Consider the following 17,500-nt stretch of genomic DNA (forward strand, 5'->3'; position numbering starts at 1 on the left):
TCTCTCTCTCTCTCTCTCTCTCTCTCTGTCACTCCTCTCTCTCTCCCTCTGTCACTCCCCTCTCTCTCTCTCTCCCTCTGTCACTCCCCTCTCTCTCTCTCACTCCCCTCTCTCTCTCTCTCTCTCTGTCACTCCTCACTCCTCTCTCTCTCACTCCTCTCTCTCTCCCTCTGTCACTCCCCTCTCTCTCTCTCTCTCTCTGTCACTCCCCTCTCTCTCTCTCTCTCTCTGTCACTCCTCCCTCCTCTCTCTCTCTCTCTCTCTGTCACTCCCCTCTCTCTCTCTCTCTCTCTGTCACTCCCCTCTCTCTCTCTCTCTCTGTGTGTCACTCCCCTCTCTCTCTCTGTCACTCCCCCCTCTCTCTCTCTCTCTCTCTCTCTCTGTCACTCCTCTCTCTCTCTCTGTCACTCCCCTCCCCCCCTCTCTCTCTCTCGGACAAAATTTCTTCAAGACTGTTTAAACATGTCTCTTAGTTCACTTCTCCGATCAAACAACAAGCAGAGAAATTTCCAAGTATCAAAATTTATTTTCCATGCGATCAAAACGAGAAATCATATACTCAGACCTAATTAAGTAAAATTAATGTCAAGTCCATGAATATTATGATATTGTGTCATCTATTCAAGTGTTATAATACCCCTTCCCATGCCCACCCCAAGTCCCCTGGTTTTGAATAGTGGTCCATGGCCAAAGTTCATTAAAACAATTTCGTTCGTTCGTTCGTTCGTTCTCTCTCTGTCACTCCTCTCTCTCTCTCTCTCTCTCTCTCTCTCTCTCTCTCTCTCTCTCTCTCTCTCTCTCTCTCTCTCTCTCTCTCTCTGTCACCCCTCTCTCACCCCAACAACCCCTGACTCCCCTGACTCCCCATGTCCACACTCACACCCTCGATCGTCCCCCTTTCCAAACAACAACCCCTGGCCTCCATCGCTCTCTGCCTCCTTGGCCTCTTAGGAGAGAGGTAGCAGACTGGTTAATTCAAGATGCTCAGCTGCCAAGAAGACAAGAGAACCCGTGAGGGCGTGGGTTCGAATCCCCCTCTCGCCCCCCACCCCTTGTTCTCCCAGGTTTGACTGGAAGATCAAAAAACTGAGCGTCTAGTCATTCGGATGAGGCGATAAACACGAGATCCCGAGTGCAGCCACACACTTGGCGCACTGGAAAAAAAAAAAAAAGACCCCATAGAAAAAGAGAGAGTGTTGTCCTCTGGACAAATTATATAAAAAAGGAAATCCACTCCGAAAGGTACACAAACATATAAGCGTGCACTCAAGGCCTGACTAAGCGCGTTGGGTTATGCTGCTGTCAGGCATCTGCCCAGCAGTTGTGGTGTAGCGCAAATGGACTTGTCCGAACGCATTACGCCTCCTTGAGAAACTGACAGTGAAAACTATACGTCCATCTCCACCTAAACCTTTCATTCTCCATGCCCCCCCCACACACACACACACACACACACAACCCCCCAGCCCGCCCTAGCATTACAACACAAGCTGTTTCATCAACTATTATGATTTTCTCAATTTCGTAAAGGAAACGAAATGATATCGATGATGATAATACTTTATCACAGGACTCTTTCAACAGAAACTAGAACACATCTCAAATTTGTAAGACAAAAAAAAAAAAGATAACTGTAACGATAATACTTTTATTATAGGACTCTATCTCCCCTTCCCACACACTTCTTTCTGTCTCCCTTGCTGACTGCACTCGGTAAAACTTCACACACACACACACACACACACACACACACACACACACACACACACACACACACACACACACACACATACATATTCTCCCTCCCATGACACCTCATTCAATACACACCACAATCTCTTTAGACTTTTTCTTATAATAATATACCTTTCCTCTGATACATAACATGAACACTTTTTTTACACTAATATTCACATGCACTCCCTTTCCTTTATCCACTGCTTTACTCCTTTCCGTCTAAAAACACTTATAGTGAATAGACGTTAAAATGAAGATAAAACACACACACACACACACACACACACACACACACACGCCACCGAACCCCAGAGATGGATTACCGTAAAGGCCTATCGAAGGGAATATATTCCAACTGGACCTCCTTATTGGGGCCCTGTAAGGTTTCAACATAATTATGTGAAGCCCGAAGGCAAGGGTTATGTCCTGACTTCTGTTGACCTCTCTGTTGACCTCGTTGCTGTGGCTTTTTTTTTTCTTTTTCTTTTTTTTCTTTTTTCTTTTTTTTCTTTTTTTTCCATTCTTTGTTTTCTTTCTTGTGTAAACAAAGTGAGTCTATGTTTTAACCCGTTGTTCGGTTGTCTGTGTGTGTGTGTGTGTGTGTGTGTGTGTGTGTGTGTGTGTCCGTGTGTCTGTGTGTCCGTGGTAAACTTTAACATTGACATTTTCTCTGCAAATACTTTGTCAGTTGACACCAAATTAGGCATAAAAATAGGAAAAATTCAGTTCTTTCCAGTCATCTTGTTTAAAACAATATTGCACCTCTGGGATGGGCATAAAATTTTTTTAAAAAGAAGCCTAATTATATGCAAACTGCATTTACTGTTATATTTATATTTTTTGTATTCTCTAAACTTGGCACTTTGACCTCTTATTCTGACACAACAACAAGAGGAGTCATTATTATCATTTTTTGTTCAAACAGGAACTTCTTTTGCTAAGCATGGAATTTTTATTTATTTTGCAAACGTTTTGGTGCAGATAGTACAAAAGGGAAATTACTCTGTAGTTAATGCTAGGGGACTTAATTTGCTTTAAACTGATCTTTCTCATCTTAAACATTTTTTTTTTTTACGTGGAACAGAGTGCTCGCTGCATGCGGGATTTCGGTACATCATCTTTTCCGAAATACTAGCGCCCATACCACCCGCAAGGTTTAGAGGAACGGGTAGCGAACATCCCCATCTGTTGCGTGAATTCCTGCTCAGACCGTCCGCTCGGCCGTCAGGACTCATGCATGCTAGTTACACAGCTCGCGCATGTCATCACTTCAGGGGTTAATGACCGGATTGCTCATCATGTTCGCTGCTAGGTAAGACACCCCTTCAATGAAATGTAGACCATGGAGATATCTAAAAGTAAGATTTGTTGTTTCAAGGCACTAATTGCGAAAGCGCTATTTTTTACAAGTAAAACAACAACAACAACAACAGCAAAATGTTCACGTCTTTGTGGAGACAGAATTCTCTAAAATAAAAAAATAAAAAATAAAAAAAAATAAAAAATAAAATAAAAATGCTGTTGATCCCATTGAAAATCCCTAAATGGGTGCGGTGTCGATGCTCAAAAATGTATGAAGAACTCTGAAATATTTCCTGACTTTTCTTCACTCCCAACCTCTCAGTAAATTATATAAGGTGAACACTTATACAGATTTTTTTTTTTTTTTTTTTTTGAAAGGTTTTTATTCTCCTCTTAAATGGTCTCATTTCATCAATTTTTTTCTCTTCAATGCCTCGTTAAGACTTTCCGCATTGGACCATCCGCTAATGAGACAGAGTATCTTAATAATTATATATCCCCCCCCCCACCCCCCCCCCAACTTTTCGTCTGTTTTCTCGTGGAGATCGAGGAGTACAATCTTCTCTGCTGTCAAGTAACGTTTCCAATGGGACTCACCGTACTGTCTACTGAACATCACACGTCATATTCAAATGGATCTTTGTCACTCATGTGAGAGAAATAACATGCGCGCGCGCGCACACACACACACACACACACACACACACACACACACACACACACACACACACACACACACACACTCGCGTTCTCCCCCCCATCACTCTTCTCCATCCCATATTTGTGTCAGCGTCAGCCTCCCGCGCCCCCCGCTGTCAAACGAAAGAAGGAAGAGAAATCGACAGTTGAATTTATTTGAAACCTGTTCCACCTCACCCTTACACATGCTCTGGGGACTGAGTGGAAAATTGTAAAAAGGGGGGGGGGGGAAGACGTAGGGAGTGGGGAGAAGCGTTTAGTGTTGTTGCAATGGAAAACAGGATTAACACCCCTTCCTCCCCCCCCCCCCCCCCCCCTTCAGTGAAATAGTTGCAGTCCATAATAAATGTTAAAAAAAAAAAAAAAAAGAATGAATAAACAAATCCTCTTCTCCGTTTTTTTTTGTTTTGTTTTTGTTTTTGTTGTTGTTGTTGTTGTTGTTGTTTTTTCGGTTCGTGATCACGACAGAGGCATTTTAAATGATGGAGGACGTGACTGTGTTTGTTATAATTATGTTTATTGCCAAGCATGTCCTTTTCTTTCTTTGTTGACTCACTTGTGTAAACAAAGTGAGTCTATGTTTTAACCCGGTGTTCGGTTGTCTGTGTGTGTGTGTGTGTGTGTGTGTGTGTGTGTGTGTGTGTGTGTGTGTGTGTGTGTCCGTGTGTCTGTGTGTCCGTGTGTCTGTGTGTCCGTGGTAAACTTTAACATTGACATTTTCTCTGCAAATACTTTGTCAGTTGACACCAAATTTGGCATAAAAATAGGAAAAATTCAGTTCTTTCCAGTCATCTTGTTTAAAACAATATTGCACCTCTGGGATGGGCACAAAAAAATAAAAAAGAAGCCTAATTATTTGCAAACTGCATTTACTGTTATATTTATATTTTTTGTATTCTCTAAACTTGGCACTTTGACCTCTTATTCTGACACAACAACAAGAGGAGTCATTATTATCATTTTTTGTTCAAACAGGAACTTCTTTTGCTAAGCATGGAATTTTTATTTATTTTGCAAACGTTTTGGTGCAGACAGTAAAAAAAGGGAAATTACTCTGTAATTAATGCTAGGGGACTTAATTTATCACAAGTGAGTCTTGAAGGCCTTGCCTCTCTTGTTTTCAATTCGTTCTTTCTTTCTTTCAGTTCTAAAGCTTCTGTTACATAATCATGTACCCCCTTCCACTGCACACCTCATCCCTTCACACATACACACACACACACAACACACTCACACGCGCACACACACACACACACACACACACACACACACACCGTATAGTGCCGGCTAAGTCGACTTTTTCAGTTATAAACACGTCTCTCCGCCTTCTGTATAACATGAGCTTGAAAATGGTTCACTTTCAACTTGTAATTGCCCTTTCTTGTTTTCAATAATACACTTTGATTCCAAGCACATGTTTCCTCCTATTTTCTCTCTCTTTCTCCCCGCCCCTCCCCTCCCCTCCACCCACCTTTTTTTTCTTCTTTTCTTTTTTTTAATCCATTCTGTCGTCTCTTTTTTTCTCACTGACTTTTTGGTCCATTCATCCGAATTTGTTGTCTTAATAAATTCTAATTCCTAAATGGTGCGATAGTTGCTTTTAAGAGGTGAATTCTGGAATCAAGCTAATGAGATCAGGACAATGGGAAGAGTACTAGTTCTGCAATGGAGTTTGACAAAATTGTGGTTTTTTGTTGTTCTTGTTGCTGAGTGTGTGTGTGTGTGTGTGTGTGTGTGTGTGTGTGTGTGTGTGTGTGTGTGTGTGTGTGTGTGTGTGTGTGTGTGTGTGTGTGTGTGTGTGTGTGTGTGTGTGTGTGTGTGTGTGTGTGTGTGCTGACGTGTGTTTTTTTGTTTTGTTTTTTTGTTTGGTTGGTTGGTGTGGATTGGTTTGGGGGGATTGGCGGGTTACTGTTTAACTCCCTTCACAGTTTAGGGATAACCAAGGAAGCGGAAAGGCAGGCGCTTCGAGCACGTTCCAGATTGTGTGTTCTGATGAACATGGAATAACAGAAGATGAATGTCTCAAATATTGTTGTATACTTAATTCCTCACGTGTAAATGAAAAAGATTTGCCTATTTGGGGGGTTTTGTGTGAAGTGTGCGTTTTGGTGTGTGTGTGGGGGGGGGGGGGGGGGCGTTTGTTGGGGGAGGGGGGCGTGTGTGTATGTGTGTGTGGGAGGCGGGGCTGTGTGCGTGCGTGCGTGTGTGTTGACATCCCACCCAGATGTGTCCTTCGCGGCAAGGCTCGGAGCTCCAGGCTGAAAGCAAGTAATATAAAGTAGTACCATAAAATGGATAGTGATGGAGAAAACTGTGCCGTACCTACCAGACCCATCTTCATCCCAGGGTCTCTCTTTTTTCATTGGCTTTTTAACGACATCGGATGGACAGCATCGTCTCCATGGTATGACTCCGATACACCTCGTATGCTCTCGACAACGGTCGTCAACGCACTTATGGGCAACGAGCTTTATGGGTTACTCGCATTCAGGTTCGCGAGTTTGAACTGTGTTGGGCCTACGTGCGATATGGCAGAGCTGTCTTCGTGTGGTACGTTGCTGGCTGCACGTATGTACGATTTGCTTGAAGGCGGATGCGTGCACGTCACGTGCCACACCCCTACGAAATGATGCAGGTCCTGTTGGAAAGCACGTAGAACTTCACAAACAGTTAGATGACATTATCTCTCTTTTTTTGTAATGTGTCATGGAATACCCTAAGGGGGTCTGTCCCTGATGCCGCCGTCCTTATACTGTATGATATCACCCCCCAAAAAATGGAGTGTGGTTGCCTACATGGCGGGGTAAAACACTACAAAGTCAAACTGCGTTCCCGGAGATTACTATAAAAACTGGATCAACCAGAAAAGGGAAACATCTTTTGTTATCTCTCATTTCGTGAACCGCTGCCCAAAACTGGCCAGCATTATCCAAAAACTCAATTCATCACTGAATCCTGGCCCAAAACTGGCCAGCATTTTCCCAAAACTCAATTCATCACTGAATCCTGGCCCAAAACTGGCCAGCATTATCCAAAAACTCAATTCATCACTGAATCCTGGCCCAAAACTGGCCAGCATTATCCAAAAACTCAATTCATCACTGAATCCTGGCCCAAAACTGGCCAGCATTATCCAAAAATTCAATTCATCACTGAATCCTTTTCGTGCATACACAGCCCACAGGCCTTCCAAGACAGTTGTAACTCTGTCCATTTTCAAGGTACGTAACTTCAAATCAATGCTGCTTATGCCACAGATTCAGCTATCCACACAGGTAAATAACAGATACATTGGAACAAACCCAGACACTTCCCCCAAAAAGGAAGCTCCGGATTTGTCCTTATGCCGATCATTTTAGCTGTGTGCACCAGATCATAGGTCGGTTGTTCACAACCGTACTGCTATTAATGTTCGGTGGTAGGATAGGCCACATTTCGTTCACATCTCAGGGGAATTCCCAGCTATTCTTAGATGCCATTTTTTCTGTGCTTCTGGCACCATTGAGTGTTTCACTCTCAACTGACTGGCGGTGAAAGGGTTAATGGTATTCCAGTTCATACCCTCCAACTTCACGTTTTTCCACTGTGTGTCGATCGAGTGGCTGGCAATAATATCCACAATATTTCTCTGTCTTTGGGTCATCCCCTTCCCGTGTGCAGTCAATCGCAGGACGGTTCAGGTGGTCGTGTAGCACTGCACTGCACTTCACCATTCTCAGTTTTCCTTTACTGCACTGCATTCACTGTATAATTTTATCAAGCTTAATCATCTCTGCGCGCGAAAACATGGCTGCTCATTGGACCTCGAGCACAACACACACTGCTCCAGTCCATCACCAGTTGAGGGACACCACTCACCCATCGGGCACACACACTGCTCCAGTCCATCACCAGCTGAGGGACACCACTCACCCATCGGGCACACACACTGCTCCAGTCCATCACAAGCTGAGGGACACCACTCACCCATCGGGCACACACACTGCTCCAGTCCATCACCAGCTGAGGGACACCACTCACCCATCGGGCACACACACTGCTCCAGTCCATCACCAGCTGAGGGACACCACTCACCCATCGGGCACACACACTGCTCCAGTCCATCACCAGCTGAGGGACACCACTCACCCATCGGGCACACACACTGCTCCAGTCCATCACCAGTTGAGGGACACCACTCACCCATCGGGCACACACACTGCTCCAGTCCATCACCAGTTGAGGGACACCACTCACCCATCGGGCACACACACTGCTCCAGTCCATCACCAGTTAAGGGACACCACTCACCCATCGGGCAATATCCGCATTACTTCCCCTCCTCTGTGTGACTGACGGAGTGATCGCCCACGCCTTGTAGTAGACACTACTCATTCCGTCTTGAGGGGGGAAATTGTGGACATTGCCCACTCATCCTTCATCTAAGTTAACTTCATCCGAACACATGCTGTTGCACACGTAATCCCAGTTTGTTACCCAACTCGAAAGACTAGCACCCAGGCAACCAAATATGTATAGCAATGTAACGGTGGGCGGGGAGGGAGGGATGATCAATCATGAACTCGAAACGCTCTGCTACTGGTTCGCTAAACATTGTTTTCATCCTACAATTTTCAGACATACTGCAGAACTCAAAACATTTTTTTTTTTTAAAGAAAGAGAAAGAGAGCGAACAGGTAATCAGGAAAGGAAGATACAGAGAATGAGAGGGAGAGATATAAGGGGAATGAAAGGGGCACACACAGAGAGGGGTGTGGGGGGGGGGGGGGGGGCATGCCAAAGATATACAAAAGAAAGAAAGAAAAAGGTCATGACAAAAGATATGCAGAAAGAAAGAAAGAAAGAAGGAAAGAAAGAAAGGAACCGGTCATGACAAAAGATATGCAGAAAGAAAGAAAGAAAGAAGGAAAGAAAGAAAGGAACCGGTCATGACAAAAGATATGCAGAAAGAAAGAAAGAAAGAAAGAAGGAAAGAAAGAAAGGAACCGGTCATGACGAAAGATATGCAGAAAGAAAGAAAGAAAGAAGGAAAGAAAGAAAGGAACCGGTCATGACGAAAGATATGCAGAAAGAAAGAAAGAAAGAAAAGAAAGAAACGAGCCCAGACAATAGTCTTTAAAACATACTCTCCGACCCAGACAGGGCCTCAACAATAAAGCAGAGCTATTCGCACTGCGTGATGCTGTGCGCATAGAAATGACTTTTTCTTTTAGCCATCGCAAAACACAGCTTTTTATGCTCTTGCATTTAAAGGGGAGAGATTGGAATATAAAAAATTAAAAAAACGCGCGCACAGACACAGACACACACAGACACACAGACACACACACACGCACGCACACGCACACACACACACACACACACACACACACACGGTACCATGACCCATCGAGAGATGCCCTTTCAGGACCCGTAATACACAAATTATTGTCCTGTCAAGACTCAAGGCTTGATAAGGTTTATGCAAAGATATGGCATCTGTTGCTTTTGGGTTTTTTTTGTTTTATATATATATAATCATTTTTAACAGCTCATGTTGCACACTGTGTAGCGAATAATCACGGATCAGTCCGAACGCTTCGACACCTTGAAACTGAACACTGAAACTCAAAGTTTTTGGGTTTTTTTTGTTTTTTTTGTTTTTTTAAATTCTAGTAGCCAAGGTGTTGTATCCGAACTAAAATAACAGTCAAAACTATCAGATTACATAATTTTTTTTTTTTTAACAAATTCAAGATAGGTGCTATCCTCAAAGACGCTGTCCTCCCTCTTCCTCCTCCTCCTCTTTTCCCCCCTCTCCACTTCCTTTCTTTGACATGTCTTGGATGTTCTTGTCACACTAACCTTTTCCCTTTCCCCATGCCCACTCCCATGGCAAAGCACCCTATGAAGTTTTTTCAACACTGAGAGGCTTGTGTGATTCATGCTATACTACTATATGTACAACAACAAAAAATTCAGAACAATCAGTGTCTGTTGCTACACTACTATATGTACAAACATTTCAGAACAATCAGTTGGTTTGGTGTGTTTTTTTGTTGTTTTTTTGTTTTGTTTTGTTTTTGGTTTTGTTGTTGTTGTTGTTTGTTTTTTGTTGTTTTTTTGTGTTTTTTTTTGTTTTTTTGTTTTGTTTGTTTGTTTGTTTGGTTTTTTTTTTTGGGGGGGGGGGGTTCCTGATGACATTGGCATTACGTTTTCTTCTTTTTTTTCCTTTTTTTTTTCAACAATTTTTTAATTCCCCATCATTCACCCTGTCAGACTGTCAAAGTAAAGACTACAGACAGGAATTCAATAGCCACGTGAAGAAGGTTCATGATTTGTGGCACTATCGTCCGCAACCCGTGTTACACGTTTGGCGACTGAGTTAATCACTCACTACACTCAAATGGCCTTGAAGTTTGTTTTGTTTGTTTGTATTTCTTTTGATCACAACAGATTTCTCTGTGTGTGAAATTCGGGCGGCTCTCCCCAGGGAGAGCGCGTCGCTACACTACAGTGCCACTTTTTTTTTCTTTTTTTTCCCGCGTGCAGTTTTATTTGTTTTTCCTATCGAAGTGGATTTTTCTACAGAATTTTGCCAGGAGCAACCCTTTTGTTGCCGTGGGTTCTTTTACGTGCACTAAGTGCATGCTGCACACGGGACCTCGGTTTATCGTCTCATCCGAATAACTAGCGTCCAGACTACCACTCAAGGTCTAGTGGAGGAGGAGAAAATATCGGCGGCTGAGCCGTGATTCGAACCAGCGCGCTCAGATTCTCTCGCTTCCTAAGCGGACGTGTTACCTCTAGGCCATCACTCCCATCCTCTCTGTGTTGACATTGTCATTTTCATCTGCTTCTACCCTTCTTTCGATGATTTTTCAGAGTTTGGACTTTTGTGTGGGAATAAGTATTGCCAGTATCTTCTCTCTTACCTTTGTATTGACTTAATATTGCCAGTATTTTCAATCTTACCTTTGAACGGGATTAGCATTGCCAGTATTTTCAACCTTACATTTGTATGGGACTGATATTGCCAGTATTTTCAACCTTACATTTGTATGGGATTGGTATTGCCAGTATTTTCAATCTTACCTTTGAACGAGATTGGCATTGCCAGTATTTTCAACCTTACATTTGTATGGGACTGATATTGCCAGTATTTTCAACCTTACTTTTGAAAGGGATTAATATTGCCAGTATTTTCAACCTAACCTTTGTATGGGATTAGCATTGCCAGTATTTTCAATCTTACCTTTGAATAGGATTAGGATTGCCAGTATTTTCAATCTTACCTTTGAATAGGATTAGGATTGCCAGTATTTTCAACCTTACCTCTGTATGGGATTAATATTGCCAACCCTACCTTTGAAAGGGATTAATATTGCCAGTATTTTCAACCTTATTTTTTCATGGGAGTGGTATTGCCAGTATTTTCAACCTTACCTTTGTATGGGATTAGTATTGCCAACATGACCTTTGTAGGAGACTAGGATTGCCAGTATTTTCAACCTTACCTTTATATGGGATTAATATTGCCATCCTTACTTTTGTATGGTATTAGGGTTGCCGGTATTTTCAACCTTATTTTTTGTATGGGAGTGGTATTGCCAGTATTTTCAACCTTACCTTTGTAATGGGTTGATATTGCCAGTATTTTCAACTTCTCTTCTAGGAGATACTATCCATTCTCCTTTCTCGAGGCAAAAGAAACCGCAATAAATAATGTGATCTGATCACGATTCGTGATGCAGTGGTGATTCAAGTGAGGGACACCCCTCTGACCACCACCACCCTCTCCCCCTGTAAGCCCACGATTTCTCGCAATCCCACGATTTCTCACACTTGCCCCCACGATTTCTCACAGTTGAGAGAAAACGTGGGAGGGGAACGACATCGATTTATCGCAATCCCACGATTTCTCTTAACTCACTCAGTCCGGCCAGTCCTCTCTTCTTCTCTACACAGACCCCTCGGATGTCCAGTGGGTGTCTCAATGACCCAACCTTTAGCTTCCGTCGTCAGAATTGTGGTATTCTTTGTCAACAGTCACCTCTTCAGTATAAGAGCCTTCCGCTTGCAGTATTTTGATGGTGGTAATTGGGGTGAAACGCTGTTAACGTCGTCTCTTTCGCCGTTCGTATGGAGAGAGTTAAAGTGAGAGAAATCGTAGGGGAACCCCCACTCCCACACACCCTCTGTGAGAGAAATCGTGGGCTTACGTTGCTTTGTTTACCGTCATATAAAGAAAATGTGAGAGACAGAACCCCCTCCCCCAACCCTTCAAACACCCATTACCCACTGCCCCTATCGTATCTTTTTTCTTCGGAGTCGGTACTCAAACGGATAGGTTGGGGTGGAAGAGGTAAACATTTTGTTTTGTGTAAGGTCTCCTTCTTCTTCTTCTTCTTCTTCTTCTTCTTCTTTCCTTCGTTCGTGGACTGCAACTCCCACCTTCACTCGTATGAACACGGGTGGGCTTTTACGTGTATGACAGTTTTTACCCCGCCATGTAGGCAGCTATACTCAGTTTTCGGGGATGCCTGTTAAGGTCGTGCGTCACAAAGAAAAACGTAAACAGATGAATCAAAAAGATAGATTAAAAAGTCCGTTAAGTCAAGAAAGCGGTGTATACTCTGGAAAGTTTGACCCCACCAACCAGCTCCACACGCATTTAAAAAAAAAAATAAAAATAAAAAAAAGAGGAAAAAAAAAGGAGAAGAAATGTCTGCAAGGTTATGTAACCAAAGCAAAGCTTCCAGTGTTTGATCAACCAAAACAGGTCTACCCGATAACCAAAAAAAAAAAAAAAAAAAGTCTTTTAAACTGTACAGGCCAAAGAAAAGCCGACAACTAACAGAACAAACATGTCTGCTGTCCTGATTCTATTATGGGCTCTCCAACGACATGAGACTTGCCAACTAATGAGTTACGTGTATTTCGCTCATGCGCGCGCGGAAAGAGAGAAAGAGAGAGAGAGAGAGGCGGGGGTGGGGGAGGGGGAGACAGAGAGAGAGAGACAGAATGAGACAGACACACAGAGCGAGAGAAAGGAGAAGAAGAGAGACAGACAGACAGACAGAGACAGAGGGACAGAGAGAGACAGAGAGAAAGAGCGAGAGAAACATATAAGCGCACGCACAAAGGCCAATGTTCCTCCCCCCCGCCCCCCTCTCTCTCTCTCTCTCCTTTTCTATCTCCTTCTTGATCTATCTCCATCTCCCTATCTATCTTTCCTATACGTTCCCCAACCCCTCTCTCTTGCTGAACACAGTAATATATTTCGAAGTAAGTAAAAACAAAAACAAAACAAAAAAAAACAAAAAAATTCAAATCGACACAGGTAGGCTAAATAGGGAAGGAACGCGAGACAGGTATCACAGAGAGAGAGAGAGAGAGAGAGAGAGAGAGAGAGAGAGAGAAAGAGAAGTCTCGAGAGGGCGACGACAACCATATAGAGAGACACTGGTCGAGGACTCGGAGAGAAAAACAGACAGACCGACATGCATTCTGACACAGAGAGACACGGAAGAGGCAAACAGAGACACACACACACACGCGCGCGCGCGCGCGCACACACACACACACACACAGAGAGAGTTCGAATCAGAAAAAAAAATTAAAGTCTGTGTTTAGGACCCATAGCAAAGATGTGTTTCAAGCAGGAAAAGAAAGTAAGATGTACGCATGTATCAGCACAGCACGGCAGATACAAACATATCAAACACTATTACAATTAAAAGTAAAATAAAATCATTTAAAATGAAGCAGAATAAACTATAAAAAAAAATTAAATAAGCACAGAAAAACATTTTTTTTAAATAACCAATACAACTTTCAGTAAATGAAAATCACATAAAATAAAGCAGAATAAACTAAAAATAGGCACGGAACTGAAGAATTATCTATATTGCCGTATATAAATTGTGCAACTGCAACGCCATCCAACAGAAAGTCACAAAACGGAAATAAACAGACTGGTTTGAAAACAACAAAACAAAAAAAAATATTTCTAAACCAAACAAAAAAAAACACACGAGATATACACAGTAAGTGCGCAAACAGAAATTAGCACAAGTAAACTCTGAGTAAGCTAAGAAATTTTTAGGAACAGGCACATATATATAAATATAAATATATATATATATATATAATTAAAAGCACGCGATAATGAAATACTAATATACCAATTGTAATAGTTTCAAGAATAGACATGCACACCTTATCATGTCATATGCACAGTCAGCACACAAAATAAGGAAATACCGATATACCAACTGGACTAATAGTTTTAAGAACAGACATATCCACCATATGCACAAACAGCACACAAAATAATGAAAAACTGATAGACCAACAAAACAAATCTGAAGTGGAGAGGAAAACGAACAAAATTAAACACCTAGAATAAATGTTAAGGAAACAGTATCCGTGTAGACGCTCACCAAAATAACACACTACCAACAACAAAAAATATGGTGTGTCTGCACATATGTCTATGTCAACTTTTAGTGTACTGTTATGTCTATCCTTTAGCTGTGATGCATGTGTGTATGGCTGTGACAGCGTATGTATGATTTACTGTCAATTACTTTTTAAGGGTTTCTGTTGTTGTTGTTGTCTACTGTGATTATTGATTGTAATGATGGTTTGCCCCAGGTTTACATCTTAATATGGTTTATCTACATATATATACATGTTGAATGACTGTGATTTTCTTGTGTTGTTTTTCTGTTTTACACCACATATGAATTTCTCTTGTCGAAATAATAAAGTATTCTGTATTCTGTATATACACACAAAAGACGACACCAAACGAACAGAAATGAGACGTACAAGAAAAGCGAAAGCGCTTCTCGTTTCACGTGATTGTAACCTGGTATGAACCAAAACTGAAACAAAGAAACAAACGAACAAAAAAAAATAAAAAATAAATAAAATAAAATGAACTGGAAAAAAAAACTAAAAATAAAGAGTAATACACGTAGCAGAAATAAGGATAAATTAAAAAAAAAACAAAAAAAAACATCACTAAACAAAAGTAAGAAAACAAAAAAAAGGTTTTCGCGTGAAAACAAGCGGATACCCTTTTCCCTAGAAACGAAACAAAACAAAAACCAAACAAAATGAAATAAAACAAGATAGAATGAAATAAAATATCACACCACTGACCTTCAAAGTCGTGTCAAAAGCTCGGAGATCCCCTCTCTCTCTCTCTCCCTCTTTCTGTCTGTCTGTCTCTCTCTCTCTCTTTCTCAGGAAGCTCACAGGTGGCGATGCAACAGTCACCAAGGAAAGACAATCAATGATGACGTCACTCAGTGTCCCTCCAACTCCACCCCCCTCTCTCCCCCCCTCTCGTCCCTCCTGTCGCTGGAGATCTTCAGCTCCCCTCCTTGCCCGGTCACTGCGCAACATAGACCACGCACATATGTGATACGGTTTGGATTTCAAAACATCACATACTCGTTTTCCAGCAACACAACAGCATCAACACTCACTATCCACCTCTAATAAGGTGACAGTACGGCAAGACTAGGTCCTCTACACCACAACCATACAGGATTCTCTCTCTCCCCCACTCTCTCTCTCTCTCAAACAGCGCAATGCTAGAGTTTTGCTCGGTGATGTGAATATTCGTTCGCCTACGTCGTTTGGTGGGGAGGAGGAGGAGGAGGAGGAGGAGGAGGAGAAGGGTGATAGTGGGTCTTTTCGTTCAACGCTGACTTCTCGAGAGAGATTATTCAGTCCCCCCCACTCCCTAGCAGAACCCCTCAGTTTTAGCACTGCCCCCCGGGGCCTGGTTTCATGCGTATTAAACGATCATTGGGGGCCCCCTTGTCGCGAAACGTTTTGACAGCCAAAGCGAGCTGTCTATCCGCCCAACGGCCCCCCCTCCTAGTCCCCCCCTCCCTCCCCATCCCCTTCCCCCCCCCCCCACACCCCCCATCCTCTGACCGACCAACCCCCAGTCTGATCCATATCTGATCCCCCACACTCCCACCACCCTCCCGTCCCCTTACCCTCCTCTCTCTCCTTCACTTCGTGAATCAACCCCCCCACACACACACCCTCCACACACACACAAACACACCACCCACACCCTACACCATCCCCACCTCCAACCCCTTCCTGTCTCTGCATGTCTACACGAGCCCCCGTCCCATGATATGCTGCGGAAGGGTGTTTAGTTGGACGAGCTACGATTGGTGGTGGAGGTTCGTCGTCGTCGTTGTCGTCGCCGTTGGTGATGGGACGCTAGTCTCAGCACCAGCAACAACTTCAGCGGCAGCAGCAGCAGCAGCAGCAGCAGCTCTCTAAAAGCAGAGGGCAGAAAAGTTTCGGAAGGGGTCTTTCTTCCTGTCGTTCGGAAGGTCGGTCGGAGCTGTCCAAGTCTTCTTGTTGGTGATTTCCATTACTTACCCTTTGCTGGACGGTCCTGTCTGAGGGTCAGGGGGTTTTCTCGCTCCGTTTTTCCCACTGCAGTGTCGGACAGGTAAGTGGTGTGGTGTGGCTGGGAAGAGGAAGTAACATGCATGGGAGTGACATGTTTGATGGAAAGGTGATGGTGTGTGTGTCACCTTTTCATCACCCGTGTTGCTAGCAGTAGGTAACGCACAGTTCTGTGTTGCATGGAGCGAGCGGCTTTCTGTGTGAAGTTCACCCCCTTTGATTTTCTACATGTATCCGAATATGTCGGGGTTTTTTTTTTTGGTAACATCAGCATGTCTATCTATCTATCTATCTATCTATATCATACACACACACACACACACACACACACACACACACACACACATATATATATATATATATATATGTAAATATATATATATACATACATACATTCATATATATATATATATATATGAATGTATGCGTGTACCCACATTCTATAAAATGAATGAAAAAGAAACGCAAATGAATATAAAAAAACAAGATAAATAGATAAAACTTTTTATGTAAATTTACAAAAAGATCAGTGTTTAACATCTAATCAAAATATAAGTTCTCAGACATTTCTGACCAGTTTTCTTTTTTAGCGTTCTACTTTTTTTTCTTTTCTTTCTTTTCTTTTTCTTTCTGTCTTCTTTTTTCTCTCTTTTTTTTATCCATTTTTTCTTCTTGTTTTGGAGAGGGTGTTTGGGGACAGAGGTGTACAGGGTGGTGGTTTTTTAGACAAGTTCTGTGCACTGGGTTGTTAACATCTTTAATGGCTCCTCTGACCATTTTGTGAACACAAAAGCGGTTGGATTTCATCCCATAAAACATGCCTCACACACAGGAAACAAGTATCCATTCCTGAAGATTAGGATTTAGCTATGTGTGTGATGCAGTAGTAGCTGAATGCGCGTGAGGAAAACGTGTGAGGGAATCATACTTTAACACAGAATACACCTTAAAACAAGCAAGGAGATATGTACAGCTGTAAAAGTATCAAATTTAAAATACAGGGACACTACTTACAATAAAATATTCTTTTTTTAAGTATACAAAGAGAATATACCCGCGAGGTTTCTGCACCGCATAAACTCGATCTTTGACGTCTGATGTTCGTTTTAAGCGTTTTACATTATAGCCCCCAAACAGACAAGCCTGTCCTTGTTCGTGCGATAAACTGCAGCAGCATCCGTTAGGTGTATATACAAATACACTGGCTTATTGCCTTCATCGCGAAAGAATATCTGGTGTCAAGGTAACCTGGTGTTGAGTTCACTGCACTTGGAAATAAAAGTTACCAAAGTAAAACAGATACACAACAGATAGACAGACAGACAGACAG

The 17,500-nt window shown here is 42.5% G+C and overlaps 2 protein-coding genes across 2 annotated transcripts in view; one reads left to right on the forward strand and one right to left on the reverse strand.

Moving 5' to 3' along the window:
- Positions 1-15,080, reverse strand: part of LOC143290422 (dual oxidase 2-like) — a 131,671-nt gene extending 116,591 nt beyond the window's left edge. Inside the window, exon 1 of the mRNA XM_076599840.1 lies at positions 14,890-15,080. The gene's annotated coding sequence lies outside the window, so the exon portion shown is untranslated. The remainder of the gene's footprint in view (positions 1-14,889) is intronic.
- Positions 1-17,500, forward strand: part of LOC143290423 (dual oxidase maturation factor 1-like) — a 98,356-nt gene that overhangs the window by 11,563 nt on the left and 69,293 nt on the right. The window lies entirely within an intron of this gene.

The sequence above is a fragment of the Babylonia areolata genome, chromosome 15, assembly GCF_041734735.1.
Source record: "Babylonia areolata isolate BAREFJ2019XMU chromosome 15, ASM4173473v1, whole genome shotgun sequence".
Lineage (NCBI taxonomy): Eukaryota > Metazoa > Mollusca > Gastropoda > Neogastropoda > Buccinidae > Babylonia > Babylonia areolata.